This window comes from Miniopterus schreibersii (assembly GCF_964146895.1).
Source record: "Miniopterus schreibersii genome assembly, chromosome: 16".
Lineage (NCBI taxonomy): Eukaryota > Metazoa > Chordata > Mammalia > Chiroptera > Miniopteridae > Miniopterus > Miniopterus schreibersii.
In genome coordinates, this window is record NC_138116.1 from 5,145,555 (window position 1) to 5,160,167 (window position 14,613).

The window sequence follows — 14,613 nt, forward strand, 5'->3', positions numbered from 1 at the left end:
TGCTTCAGGCTCACAGTCAGGCACAGGTGTGATGGGTGAGGGGACCCCTCGGCCTGTTGATCTTGTTCTAAATACAAGGGAGGCTGTGACAAGAAGGACCTGGCATTTTCAGCTTCGGTAGCAGGTGTCGATCTTTGCTTCATGCAGTGGAGTGTACCCCAGACTCAGGCTGACAGATGTTCACAGGCTAGATGACTGGCCTGCCTGGTAACGGCCAACCCGAGCCTTGGCTGTTGGTGGAAGAAGCTTTCAGTGTGCTGACCCGGGTTTTGATGGTCCTCCTAGACTGAGGGAAAGTCTGCTGACAAAGGGAAATCAGATCGTCCGCGTTTATTTGATCACATTTCCTTGTGCCCAGATTTTCTTGTTGTTTTAAAAATAACTTTATGCCTCCCCAATCTTACACATTGAGAAAAAAATCAGAATATTTCTTCAGTGGTCGTAATTGATCTTCCCTGTATTTGAAATATATGCACTTGGTTTTGTAATGCGGATGGGGTTGCTTCTTGGTACTTGTGCATTTCGGGCTCATGTTATAGATTCCTTGGGTGAAATACCCACCGTCTCAGCATCAGTTTCCTCAGCTGTAAACTGGGGATCATACAATTGACAGAATTAGCACTGATGAAGCCTGGATAGCGGTTCACATGAGTGGTAATAATAAATGGATTCATGATCCCTACCCTGGAGAGTCTGGAGACAGCCCTGGCTGGGTTACTCAGTTGGTTAGAGTGTCGTCCCAAAACACCAAGGTTGCAAGTTTGATCCCCGGTCGGAGCACATACAAGAATCATCCAGTGACTGCATAAATAAGTGGAACAACAAATTGATGTTTCTCTCTCTCTCTCCCTCTCTCTATCTCTCTAAAAATCAATTTTAAAAAAGAGTCTGAAGATAACACGAGACCGTGTATTAAAGCACTTAGCACTGGGTATAGTTTGTAGCAAACACCCAATAAATTGTACGAATGGTGGGTACTAGGTTAATAAAATGACAACCCCTACGGACTGTGGGAGAACACCCCTCCCGTATAAGACTCTCCTCCCCTGCCTAGGCCCCTGCTGAAGACACATTACACAGATGAAGAGACCTTGGTCTTCAGAAGTCTGGTCCTAGCCAAGCAACTTAAAGATGGGATGGATGCGGGATAAATGAGCCTCCGAGCTACCTGAACGAGCCAGGCACGTGCAGCCCAGACCTCTGATTTAGAAGTGTCACTTTGGAAGCCTCATCATAACCAAAGCAACAGGAGACAAGCAGTTCCAATAAGTGCCTTAACCGCGTGCTGATTTGCGCGTTCATAAGTTAAGGTCCAAAGTAGGGAAGCTGCCTGACTCCCCTCTAGCTCCCTGGGAGCTGTCCTGACTCTTGCATCTGGGCAAAGCTGGGAGAAACACCTGGCCGGGCTCTCCGTCCACAGAACCAGCTCTGCTGCTGGAAGGTCCGTGGAGCCCGCTGTGCGGAGCCTGTAGTTCTTAGGGACGCAGTATAAACAGGATGGAAGGGAGGCAGGGTGCTTGGGGAGCACCACGTGTGGCTGTCCTTCCTCCGTCCCCTCCCTTGGTCATCTCCTGTCCCTTTGCTCAGTGCTATACTCCAGACAGCCTGGTGGCAGGAGGGCAGCCTTCTGATCCGGGGACGGGACGGGCTTCAGGCCGGGAAGATGCGTCGAAGGAAAGGGTTTGCCAGCCGTGCTGTGCACCTGAGCAGGGCCCGGCCGGGAAGGCTCTGTGACTGCAAGAGGTTAAAACTTGCCCCTGTGTTTACTTTCGTTGGCTGCCACGCTGCATAATCATCTGTCAGCACGTCAGGTGCGGATTTATTTGTGCATTAAAAACCGCCCGGAGCGGACGGATGCAGACGCTCTACAGCGAGCTGGAAAATGTGCCTCCAGCACAAAAACAGCCTCTCCAAATATTTCACCCTTTTAATAAGTGCATTTAATTAAAGTCATATAACTTTTTTTTATTATATTAAAAAAAAAAAAAAAACCTGCTTGCTCGCTGAAGCCGCACGTCAACCCTGGGACACAAAGAAAGGCCGTACCTCCCCGGTCCCCGTTCTCTAAGACGGAAAACTCATCAGCTGATTGGAGGAGGGCATCCCGGTGGCTTGAGGGGGGACAGGGTGTCCGTGTGGCCTACGGGAGGGCCCCTCGTTGGCGTGGAGACAGTTACAGGTCGTGGTTTGTTGTGTGTTTAACGTTACTGGTCAGTTGCGCGGGTGTGAGCCTCGCTGCCTTCACGGCCCACATGCGTTATGAAGACAGTGGGACCAGCCCTTCCCAGACTCCTGTTTTTTCACGTTGATTTTGAGGACAGCCCTGCCCGGCGCAGGGGGATAGACTAAATGACCCCTTAAGGCCTCCCCTCCTAGGGTGGACCTGGTGACCTGGGGGAAGGAAGATGGAGCGCGATGGAGAGGGGGGATCTGGACGGGGGATCCGTGTCGGTGCCCCTCTCCGCGTTGGCCTGTCCCTACCAGCGCTCGGGGCGCCTCCAAATGGGTTGAGACGGAGTTTGGCTCCGAGGTGGTGACAGCAGGGCTTTGTGGACTCGCTCTGCCTCCGCCAGGGGATTAGGGAGCGTGTCAGTGTGAGGGTGGCGGGGGCCCCCGGGCGCTGCTGTGTGGGGACCCGCAGTTGGCGAAGTGAGGCTGGGGGAAGGAAGGGTGGGGACCCGTGTGGCGTGGCTGAGGAGGTGGCGCCGGTGAGGAAGGGGCTTGCGGCTGTTTGGGAGCGGGGAGCCACAGCTTACCAGGCGCGGCGGCCTGGAGCCCGCCAATTACGCAGCCCAGGGGAGCAATGTGGACCTGCCAGAGCCGCCGAGAGGTGGCATGGAAAACCTCAGAAGGTGTCTGCGTGCCGGGCTCTCACCAGGAAACGGCCCCCGGAGCTGCGATGCTGGCCCGCGGGAAGCGGGGCTGGAGGCTCTGGCCGCTTGCGTGCCAGCGGGAATGGCTTTCCAGGGTCTTCTGGTGGCTGCCCGTGGGGGAGGGGACGTACTCGAGAGCATCTCCTCCTACGAGCCAGACCCAGGTCCTCGGAGCTTCTGCAGCGCTGGGTGCCCATTCCAGAAATTCTTCAGAACCGCCGGTGGCCTCGGTCTTGAGCGTCCCGGGCCTCGCCGCTCCCCTGGGAGTGCTCAGTGCCTTCTTTTCATGGCTGCGGAAGCACAGATCCCAGGCTGGGTGACTCAGGGCCACCCAGGGAGAGCCAGGTGACCAAAGGCCAGGCAGGTTTGCTTTCTTTCAAGTTATGCTTTTCTTAGCATCGTCTAATGATACGGACCGTTGCTATTTATGATGATTTCTCCTGTTTTCAGAAGGTAAACACGTCCGAGCTTCGGTTCTCAACCTTCTTTTTGGAGTTGCCCTGCCCCATCCCCGGCCTGGGTTTAAGTTTATGATTTTCCCACTTTCTCCCATGACTTAAACATTTTTTTCCCCCACTGAAATGATTATATATTTCTGTTGTTGTTTTGAGAACTTAATAGCTCTCTTCTTCTTTCCAGAAGAAAATAGGTTTTATTTTAGGAATTGTTACTTTGGACCTTAGCCAAAGGTATACTCTAAATGTTATTCTTTGCATTAAAGACACACACACACAAGGGGAGGGCAAAAGGAGGTTTACAGTTGTGAGTGCCTGAAACACAGTTTATTCTTGTATTATTATTTATTACTTATTGTATTATTTATTTGTATTGCAGCTGTAAACCTACCTTTGCCTGCCCTGTGTGTATTTTAAGTAGGAGGCTTCTTGTGGAGGCACACGAACCCCTCTGCAACGTAACAGGGAGAGGCCACTCTAATCCAGAGCCCGCTGGTCATTGCCCCGGCGTGTGAGGTTTCAGAATGAATGAATGAATGAATGAATGAATGCCTGAGATTTCAGGCTGCCTGGGGAAGGTAAATGCCTGAAGAGTCCTGGAATGGCAAAGACGACACCAAGCAGAGCCGTAACGTGTAGCGATTTACTACGGCTGTTCCATTTCCTATCTGGCTTCGGAGTCCTCATCTGTAAAGTAGGGACCATGACGTCTCCCCGCTATGGTCGGCGATGTTTGAGGTGACACTTCCTGTGCTTGGTCAGGTTCTCCATGGAGACATGATGAGAGATGGCGGATTTGGTGCATGAAGCAGAAGACATTGCAGTGACCTCTGCTGCAGGTGCAGCCTTTCCCTAAGGAGAGAGGCTCCTTTTGTCTCTCCTCCGTCTTTTTCTAAAAAATATATCTTTAATGATTTCAGAGAGAGGAAGGGAGAGAGAGAGAGAGAAACATCAATGATGAGAGAGTCATTGATCAGCTGCCTCCTGCTCACCCCCGACTGGGGATCGGCCTGCAACCCGGGCCTGTGCCCTGACCGGGAACTGAACCGCGATCTCCTGGATCCTAGGCCGCTGCTCAGCCGCTGAGCCACGCCCGGCCGGGCTCTCCTCTGCCTTTTGATGGGCGAGTTCCTTTCTGAACACGGTTCTTGGACCGAGGTAACTTAATAGGCAATTTTCTATGCAAAGCTTAGGAAAAAGAGCTACCATCTTAACTTTTTTTAAAGCATTCCAAACGAACACAGACTGAAGTACAAATAATATTTTTGGCTTTCTTTGAAACAACAAGGTTTCTTTAAGTTTTTCGAGTTCTCCTGTTACTCCAAGTTTTGCCTACCTTAAATGTCCCCTGCATCAAAACCCTAAGGACTTCTGAAAAAGCTCCGGGGCATTACTAACAGATCTAAAGTCTGGACCTCGAGTGGAGAGGGAGGGCCTCCTTTATGCCTGCCAGAGACACCTGAGCTTGCTCCATGGCCAGGTAGTGGGGTCCTGTTGCACGAGCCTGGGCTGTGCTAGAACTGAAACTACCTGTTGACCAAAGGGCTTAGAGGTTCCTTGGATACAGAGTTCCTAAAGGAAGGGTTCAGCTGGATCTTCTCTTTGTGACTTCGATATCGTGAATGTTCTCAGGTGTGCAGGGACATTATATGCTGTGGTGTCAACCATCTGATTGTAGCCACTGGATGTCCAGGGGAGGGGCATTGGCCTGCTAATCAGCATGCCCTGTGCTTGTTGAGGCACCGTCTGGTCCCCCAGGCATCACTCATTGTGCATCTCAACTTGTATTTTTTAAAGAAACTGCAAGGACATGGGAGATGCAAAAAAACCCCAACAAAAACCCACCAGTCACTTGTTAAAAATTTAGGGGCATTTTAGGCAATGTGTCTTAGCCACCAGGAGCACAGGAATTTCCCTTCAGAGAAAATTCCCATTTTTTCCAAAGACAAATTATGATGGACTTCTAACCTACGGAGCCAGTGCAATATGTATAAAAGTCCTTGGTACCCTGAAGGAAGGGTGCAGGAAGACTTTTTTTTATTTGCAAAAATGCTCTAGAATTAAAATAGAGTGCAGTGTTCTAGACATTTTCTGCTTTTGAAGATAAAGACTATGATTTTATTCAACCAACCAAATATTTTTAAGAACCGACTGTGCACTAGGTAGGCATTCTCCTTGCCGGAGCTTTAGCCATAAAGAAGCAGAGCTAGCCCCTGCCCTTAGGAAACAGATGTTCAAAGGAGGGAGACAGAAAATATCCAAGCGTACAGATAAATCTATAATGTTGAGAGTGATAAGGGATATGGAGAGAAAGAGACTGAGGGTCATGAGGGGGTTAAGGACCATATTTCTTTTAAATTTTTTAAATTGGATTTTTCGATTACAATTTACATTCAGTATTATTTGGCGTTGGTTTCAGGTGTACAGCATAGTGGTTAGACAGTCATATACTTTACACAGTGTTCCTTCCCCCTGATATTTCCAGCACCCACCTGGCACCGTCCACAGCGATTACAATACTATATTGACTGTATTTCCTAGGCTGTGCTTTACATCCCCGGGGCAATTCTGTAGTCACCAATCTGTACTTCTCACTCCCTTCCCCTTTGTCACCCAGTCCCCCAACCCCCCTCCCTTCTAGCAGCCACCCATCCGCCCACTGTGTCTATGAGCCTGTTCCTGTTTTGTTTGTTTGTTTAGTTTGTTCCACGGATTCCACGTGTAAGTGAAATCCTACGGCCCTTGTCTTTCTCTGCCTGACCCCTTTCACTCGGTATCCTACTCTCTGGGTTAAGGACCACGGATTTTGAAGATTAGGATGCGGGCCTGAAGTGTGCCATCTGGCAAAATCACTTTCACGGCAAGGTTTAAAGAAAGAGTATGCGTGGCCCAGAGCAGAGTCCCGGAGTTGCCTTCCGCAGCCGCGAGGCTGTGATGCCATTGTGTCGCAGTGGCCACGGGAGGGGGGGGGGGCGGGGAGCAGCCGGGGGCGCCGAGATGGACGACACGGCGCAGTGTCGGTCCGGCTGGCGCGTGGCTGGGACGCGGAGCCACTGGGTGGCCTGGCGAGTCTGCCCGGCTCAGCAGGCCTCTAACTAGACGCTAGGGCCCAGGGGGAACTGTAGCCGTGGGATGCAGGGCCGTGGGTCTTCCGAATAGCGGGGCTTCCAGATTGAGAAACTGAAAAAAATATACGGTTAGACCCAGAGGAAGAGAGTAGAGACAGAGGCGACGGCAAGCGGAATGCAGCGGCCTTCCATCGGGACATTTCACGATCGGAAGGTGAACTCCGCTCGTGGAGGCAGGAGGCTGGGTGCTGCAAAAGCCGGCAGCTTGGGAAGCCGGGGCCTCAGCCCGAGAGGAGGTTTTGCCGCCCTGCGCGGCCGTCTCTCCGGGACCGTCCTGGGGGGGGGGGGGGGGGTGCGCAGGTGCGCCTGAGGTCGCCGTGGCACCCGAGCCACCTCCAGAGGGCGGCCACTGCGCTCCAAGAATTTATTGCTTAGTCTTTCCCCAGTCGAGCCCTTGCCAGAGGAAGGCAGGGAGGAGCAGGTCCGCGTGCCCAGAGCCTGCCCGGGTTGGGGCTGATGTTTGTTCAGCTCTGCGCAACCCCAGCTGTTGCTCCAGGTGCTAAGTTAGACGCTGGGTAATTAGCGGGGCTAATTTATTTAATCGTGCTTGTACTGTTTCTCTTCTCGCAGTTGTTCATCTCGCCCTGATCCTTCAGCTTTTCCTGGACCCACTCCCGGGCGTGTTTGTTGGAAGGTGTTGTCGAGGGACGGTGGATGCTCGTCGATGCCAGAGATTAGCGCGAGCTCTGGCTCGGCGGCGGTGGGGATGCTGGTCTCCTCCGTATCCTGCCGTGTCTCGGCCCCGGGACTGTAGACGTTGTCGGCCGGAGGATTCTCTTCCGAGGGGGGCTGTCCCGAGGGTTGAAAGATGTTAAGCAGCATCCCTCAGCCTTTGCGCACTTTGTGCTCTAGCGTCCCTTCCCCGCTTCTGAAAACTAGAAACGTCTCCAGATGTTGCCAGATGCCCCCGAAAGGGTCAGAATCGCTCCCAGGTGGGAACCCTGTCCTAGTCATGGTGCTGATCACCGATGTCCTTAACTGGGACTTTTGGAATGAAAATGATTGTTTCAAGCCCACATGGTAGGCTGGGCTGATGGATGTCCTTTCCCAGACATCCCCCAAGCCCTGTCTGTGACCTGCCTGACTGGACAGATGGAGCCCGCAGCCTGGGACGGGGTAGGCTTAGGGGTCAGGAGCTACAGCATCTTCTCCTCCCACGCAGGTTCTTCTCTTGATGTGCCACCCTGGTGCTCTCCAGGGAGGGACAAAAAGGGAAGCTGTGATATATAGAGGGACAACAGGTGGCAGGGTTAGTGTCACCAGGAAGATAAGCAGAACCAGAAAAGCTACTTCTGTGCAGAAGGTGAAAACACAAAGCTTCCCGGCTGCTCAGGTGGACCCAGTCCCACACAGTGGCCGGGCCTGGGAGGGGAGGGCGCTTGTAGTCCCTGTGTTGGTGGGTCCCCTGGGGCCAGCTCTCTTGGCCTCACTTCTTAAGGGGACATTCAGGCCCTTCAGAGCCTTAGCCTCTTATCCAAGAGCCTGATTCATTTTGGGGTCCCCACAGTGCCTTATGTGACTTGAATGTCTTTGGCAGATGAATGAAGATGGATATGCTCTTTGTAAGGGTCAGATAATCTAAGGTGTATCTGTAAGGAAGGGAGGAGGCGGGGAGGAGGGAGAGAGCAGCCACTGAGAACTACTAGCCGAGAGCAGTTCTATCCCATGGAAATAAAACACAAGCCCTATGGGCAATTTTAAACTTTCTAGTAACCACAGTTCAAAGCAGACAAAGGAAGCAGATGAAGTCAGTTTTATAATATATAGGGTGTCCCCAAAACCCATATACACATTTTGAATAATTATTAATTCCAGTGTTTCTTTTCAGACTTAACCTATTGGAATTAATTATTATTCAAAGTGTATATACGTGTTTTTGGGACACCCCTGCATTTTGTATAGCCTCCTATGTCCCCAATGTTATCATTTTGACGCGCAGTCAATATAAATAAATTTAGTGAGGTGTTTCTACCTCGCTTTATGCTACGTCTGGGAAGTCCGGCGTGTAATTTATGCTCCCAGCTCACCGCCATGCAGATGGGTCCCTTTCCTGGCGCTCACGGACCGGGGTCTCCTGTACTGGCCAGTGAGGTCTAGAGAGCAAGTTGAAGCGATTAAGTTTGGGGAATAAACTACTCATCGTAAACAGGAATAAAAATGACCTCGAGGACCCCTGTGGACAGATTTCATCCACAAGTGCCCGTGACTGCCTTGAGAAGTGCCATCGCCGTGGCACCTCCGGGTTGCCCCCAAACCCTGCCCATTCACGGGAGCCCATTGGCTGCCATCCTCCCCTCCCCCTGGCCCCTTTGGGGTCCCCTCCACTCGCTTTTGTTTCAGACGAATGAGCACGCAAGCAGGGCCTGCGTCCCACTGCGCAGCCTCACTCAGACAGGGCTGCGTTTTCTCGGTCGCGAGGCCGCCCCCCAACCCTCTCTCCTCCGCTGGGTTCTCAGCATCTTAATCGGGGTCCTGGCCTGATGCCAGCTTCCAGGATAATTTCAGAGGCCAGACTCACACCTGCCCAGGTAAATAAAAGCCAACGTAGCCCTTTCCAGGTCCCTTCCCCTCCTGTACTAATAAGAGACATCGGAACACCTATCCTTGGGAGGTAGATGACGGTGGGCCAAGAAGGAGCCAAAGGCAAAACACCAAAGAGACAAGTCACCTCCTTGAGGAGGCCCAGGCTTCCAAAGTGGCCCTTGGCTCCTCGGTAGGCTTGAGTTCTGCTCTCACTGCCGCGGCCTCTCTTCCTCCTGCTGCTGCGGCCAAGGACGAAACGTGGAGAACTCCGGCAGCCTGATTCTGTGGCTTTCTCTTCTGCTCGAGAAGGCGGTTTCACTCTCTCCGATGGTATCACCTTGAGGTTTCCAGAACTCTCCGTGATCAGAGGTTACAGGGAAGCCTGGTGTGGCAGCTGCCCAGGAGGTATGATTTGATGGGGCTTCGGAAACAGGTCCCCCCTCTCTTCACTCAACCCCCACCTCAACCGGTAGATCAGTGATTTCAACCAGGGGCGATCACCCCTCCCCTCCAGGGGACATCTGGCAGTGTCTGGAGACATTTTCGATTGCAAGAGACAGTTCAGCAAGGAGAGGGGTACTAGAGGCATCTAGTGGGCAGAGCTCAGGGATGCGGCTAAACATCCCACAATGCAGAAAGGCAGCACCCCCCAATAAGGAATTATCCACCTAAAATGCCAGTCGTGCCGAGGCTGAGGGTGAGAATCCCTGTGTGAGAGCTCTCTTCCTTTGAATTTCAAAGACTGTGTTCCCCTCAGAAAGAACCTTCTTTTAACCTGCAGAAGTCCCTGGGAGGGGTTGCCTATATCAGACATATAAATGATTAAATTTCTACCTTGCTTATCAGATGACACCTTCTAGAGCTTTGCAGGCAGCCAGCTGGGTGCCCGAGGGAGTGGGTGGGAAGCCCCAGAGGGAGGGAGGGAATGGGAGCTGAGTGGCCACCTAAATGTCACAACTTTCTAATTCTTTAAGGGCAGGCATGTGCTTTCCTGGAAAGGGTCCCATTTCATTCTCTGCCCCCTGACTGGCAGAGCCCTGGTGACATCCACTTTAGGACCCGTTACTTCGCTCTGTAAAGCTACAGTAATGAGCCAGCCTTGCCTGATGTCGCAGTGAGAGCTGCTTTGCATAGATTAGGCAAAGGTGAACACTCAAAGTATCCCTAGTGGGGTCTGAGTGATTTAGCCCCATTTATCTGGAGGTTTCTGTAGGCAAACAGAAACAAAGAACGGCCTACTGGTCCACCAGGCCTAAGGTGTGGGCCGGCTTGGAGTAGCTTCCTCAGGGTGGGTGGAGCCCGGGTCTGGATTCTGTCCTCCCACAGATGTCACTGGTTCTGTGTGACTCTCGCAGCTCATGCAGACCTAGTCTCTTCAGTTACACTCGTTTCACTTCCAGTGGACTCAGTCACCCGGCCCCAGGTCTCTGTGTAGCAGGGTGGGTGTATCCTGGACTCAGGTGTGGAAACACAAGGATTGTGTCCATGGACACCCTTCTTTCCGAGCATCTGGAGGGCTCGGAGCCTGAGACCACAACACAACCTTGACTTTGCTTTGGCCCCGCCCAGAGAAAACTGCCCCCCAGAGGAGCCATTTGGGTTACTTGGCCGGTAGGGAGTTTGTGCAGAAGGTTTCTGATGAAGTTATGGGTGATCTGGAGTCCGTCACTCCTGACAGTCGTCTGCCCCACGCCTCTCCTCGTAGAGCTGTTGTGGAGATTAAAAGGCATTTGGGGCCTGCAGGGAAGAGAGAGAACATGATTCTGTGATTCCGGGGGCGGGGGGCTCATCTGTGGCTGAAAAAGAGGGATGTGACTTAGCAGGACCCAGCTCAGCTGCTTCTGTCCCAGTGTTCTCGGAGATCGCTTTCCAGACTCCCGGCTGATCTCTACGTCTTATATTTTAACCATGAATATCTGCATTTTTCTTTTATTTGCGTGCCCCAAATAACTTTATTAGGTCTGCTTAATTAGGAATCGTTCTAGGTTTGGGCCGGGCCAAGAAGCTCTGTCACTAGCTAGCTATGTGACCTGGGGCAAGTCACCTAACCTATCTGGGCCTCCCAGGTCCTTGTCCATAAAGTAGAGTCCCACTGATCCAGCAGACTTGTCACAAGGACCAGTGAGCAAGGTCAATGAAGGGGTATCATAAAGCACCGACGAACAAGTGTCTTATTACTAGTACCGAGGAATCTTTTTATTTTTTATTTTTACTTTCCCCCCGGAGGAGACCTTTCCGTCGTCTAAAGCAGGACCCTTATCCGCAGCTTTGTAACTCCTCAGGCTGTCCCTCGCTTCCTAACCCCTGGCCTCCATGGCTCAGAGCCTCCCCTTATTGGAAAAGACAAGAACTGGGCGGGAGCGAGAAAAGGTAGGAATTCGGAGCCATTGCCGTGGCTGCTGAATGATAGATTCTGTTCCCCGTTTGTCGCCAAGCTGTGTGCAGGAGCATATATCATTTGGGTCCCCCTAAGAGGGTAGATGCTCCCGGCCACCACGGTCGGCTACATTCTGAGTTTTCACCGAAGGGGGGATTATGCCCTTTAACAAGCTCCTGTCCCCAATAAAAGCCAGGTGGGAGCCCAGGAAACCCCACACCTGCCAGTGCAGCCCCTTCCGTCTGAGGCCACTTCCTCCCCTTCTGCCAGCTTAGCTCGTTCCCTTAGTCTTTTAGCCATTTTCTCGGCCAGCGGCATTTTGCCACCTTGACACACGGACTGTCCCTTGGGGAAGGGGAGAGCAGAGCCCGGGAGGGCGAGCGAACAGGAGAGGAAGAGATTAGGAGGCAGGGGGAGGCATGGCAGCCCATTAAAGAAGAATAAATCCTGCAGAGGGGAAGCGCGAGGTCCCTCCCGGTGTCCCCGTAAATCACAGTGTTTTATGGGCGGGATGCGGAGGGAAGAGGGAGATGCGCCGGCCCCGATAACCGGGGTCAGTTCTCCCACTTACGTCTGTCTGAATTTGGGGATGTTCCGCGAGCGGACAGCCTGGAGCTGGAAGCCGCTGGAGCTTCTCTCTTTTATTGTCGTCATTACTCCTCGAAAATCAGAACCACGGTTACTTAAGGAGAGCGTTTGAGGAGTTTTATTAGAAAAACAAGGCGGGTTGTATCTACCGTCCGTTTCCCCGGAACGCCCTGCATCCCGGGCCCCTGCGCCGGCGCGGCGCCCACAGGAGCCGGGCATTTGTAGGTCGTTTGAATTCGCCTCGCTGTTGGAAGTTGTATTTTATGCCGGGAAGCTTCTTTCAGACCCGACGTCCATTATAAGCTCAGGATCTCGGACCTTGCTTCTCTTTGTCCTGTGGACTAAACTCATCTTTCAACCAGAAAGGCGTTTAAGAGGCGAATTCACCAGCCAAGGGCCCCAGGGGCCTGGGTGCGGGTGTGTGTTTACCTTTTACTAATAGCTTGTGCTCAAACGGCTGGAGTTAGCTGCCCATATTTAAATCATGGGTGTTTGTTGTGAAATTCTGGGTCCCCGGCTTTGCTTGAAAACGTGAGATGATTGAAGATTGAGCCAATGCTCTTCCTTGGCTGCAGACTCCGGGAGCTGCAAAGTGCCACCACCCTGGGTCTGTCCCAGTTCCTCTCACCTCCTGGTTCCTTCTTAGTTCCAGCCAGTGTCACTCGTTTCTGTTTTCTGCCTGGTCCCTGGAGACGCCGGAGGAAGCCTTGAATTACCTGCTGGAGGAAACGAGGTGAATGAGGGAACCAGGCATGGAATTGGGGTGACCCCAGGGCATGTGCAAGTTCTCTCCTTCAGGGAGCTGCAGGACCCCTCTCTGGAGTGTGGGGTTACTTGGCAGGTACAGGTGTGGTGGCTGGTTTGGAGGTAGATTCCGCCCCCCTTCTCCTGCCACCAAAGCAGCTGTGCAACTTTGGACAAAACACTTCCCCTCTCTGGGCCTCACTCTTGTCATGTTTAAGGCGAACTGGTTGGAATACATTAGGAGTTAAAAGAGATTGTAGTCGACTGGGCCGGGTAGCTCAGTTGGTTAGAGTATCCATATGCCAAGGTTGCAGGTTCGATTCCCGATCAGGGGTCAGGGCACATACAGGAATTAACCAATTAACGCATAAATAAGTGGAACAACACATCTGTGTTTTTTTCCTCTCTCTCTTACGTACACACACACTCTCAAAATCAGTAAACAAAAAAAGAGGTTGTAGCCACTTACCCCTTTGTATAAACAAAATCTTACATGATAGTTGAATGTAATAGTCTCCTTTACCCACCAGCGATACGTTCCAAGGCCCCCAGTGGATGTCTGAAACCACAAGTAGCACTGCACCCTATCTGCTGTGTTTTCTCCACCGGTCAAGTTTGATCAGTAAGCCACAGTCTCCTAAATGTATTACATGCATTGCTTAGGTTAGTTCGTTAAACAACAATATAGTAGGTGCTGTTTTGAGCTCGTTTTACAGATTGAGGCTTAGAGAGCCGAGAAGAGGTGGATGGCTCCTGGGATGACTTTCTGGCATTTTGGGGGCTCAGATCCTGAAGAGTCACTTTCTGATCTGAACGGAGGCCACTGGGATTGCCTGAAATAGAACTAAGTGAGCCAGAGCCTCTTCTGAGAGTCTTGACCTCAGTCGCACCCCACTTTTCCCCACCTGGCCTCTTCTGACCTTGCCACACAAAAGCCAGCATGAAAGGGGAGGCCTGGGGGGAGACTGTGTTAAAAATGTGCCGTCTATTTGGCTAGAGGACTTTGGCTGTTCAAACAAGCCCACCTCGCCGCAGCTCCTCGCCGCAGGACGGTTGACTGGGTCTTTGTGCCTCTGGTCGGAGCGGGATGAGGCAGGGAGGCGGAATCCTGCAGGTGTGGTCGGCAGGCCGCGGTTTTATATGTTTCACTGCACAGTTCACGGCTAATGACAGGGCACCGGCAGGTAGGGACACGATCGAGCCCTTGGGCTTGCACATGTGTGGTTGGGGCAAAAGACAATCGCAGATGTTCCTGGAATTCCCAAACCGGATGCAAAGTTGCTAGCAGGATGCAGAGAAAGAGGAAGAAGCCACGTGCTTTACATAATGAGAGGAGCCCTCCTCCCGCCCGATGGCCTCTGGAGGAGCCCGAGGTGGGTCGGGCCTCCTGTTCCTGAAATCCCGGGAATTAGGAAACCCGCGTGCGTGTCTGAGGGCAGAGCCCTGCTCCAGCAGCCGGCTCTCTCTCTCGCCCTGGTGGGTTTAGGTCCAGGATCCGTGGCTTTCCACCGGGTGTGGTGGGCCCCAAGGCAGCCAAGGAGAGCTCTTCCACCAGATGTGCCCTGGTGCCTGGGATGGAAAAGAAATCGGGCAGTGGGCCTAAAAGGAGCTGAAAGCAGCCACCCAGCTCTCTTCCCTGGGCACCCCCCTCCCCCTGTTTTTGAACGGAATTCTGTCTGGGTGGTGGCAGGAGGGAGTCCAGCACCGAGGGCCTTTTGCAGGCGGTCTGGAAGGTGGAGGCTGGCCGTAGGGAGGGCTGGGCAGGGAGAAAGACAGGAACAGGGCAGATCTGAGAGATGAGAGAGGCCGGAGGCAGAGGCCTCTCAGGGGGAGCTGTGAGTGAGGCAGAGCCCTAGTTCTGGGTGTCCTGGGGGACAGAGATAGGGGGCAGTGAACTGATTCAGCCGCCAGAGCTCAGAATGGTG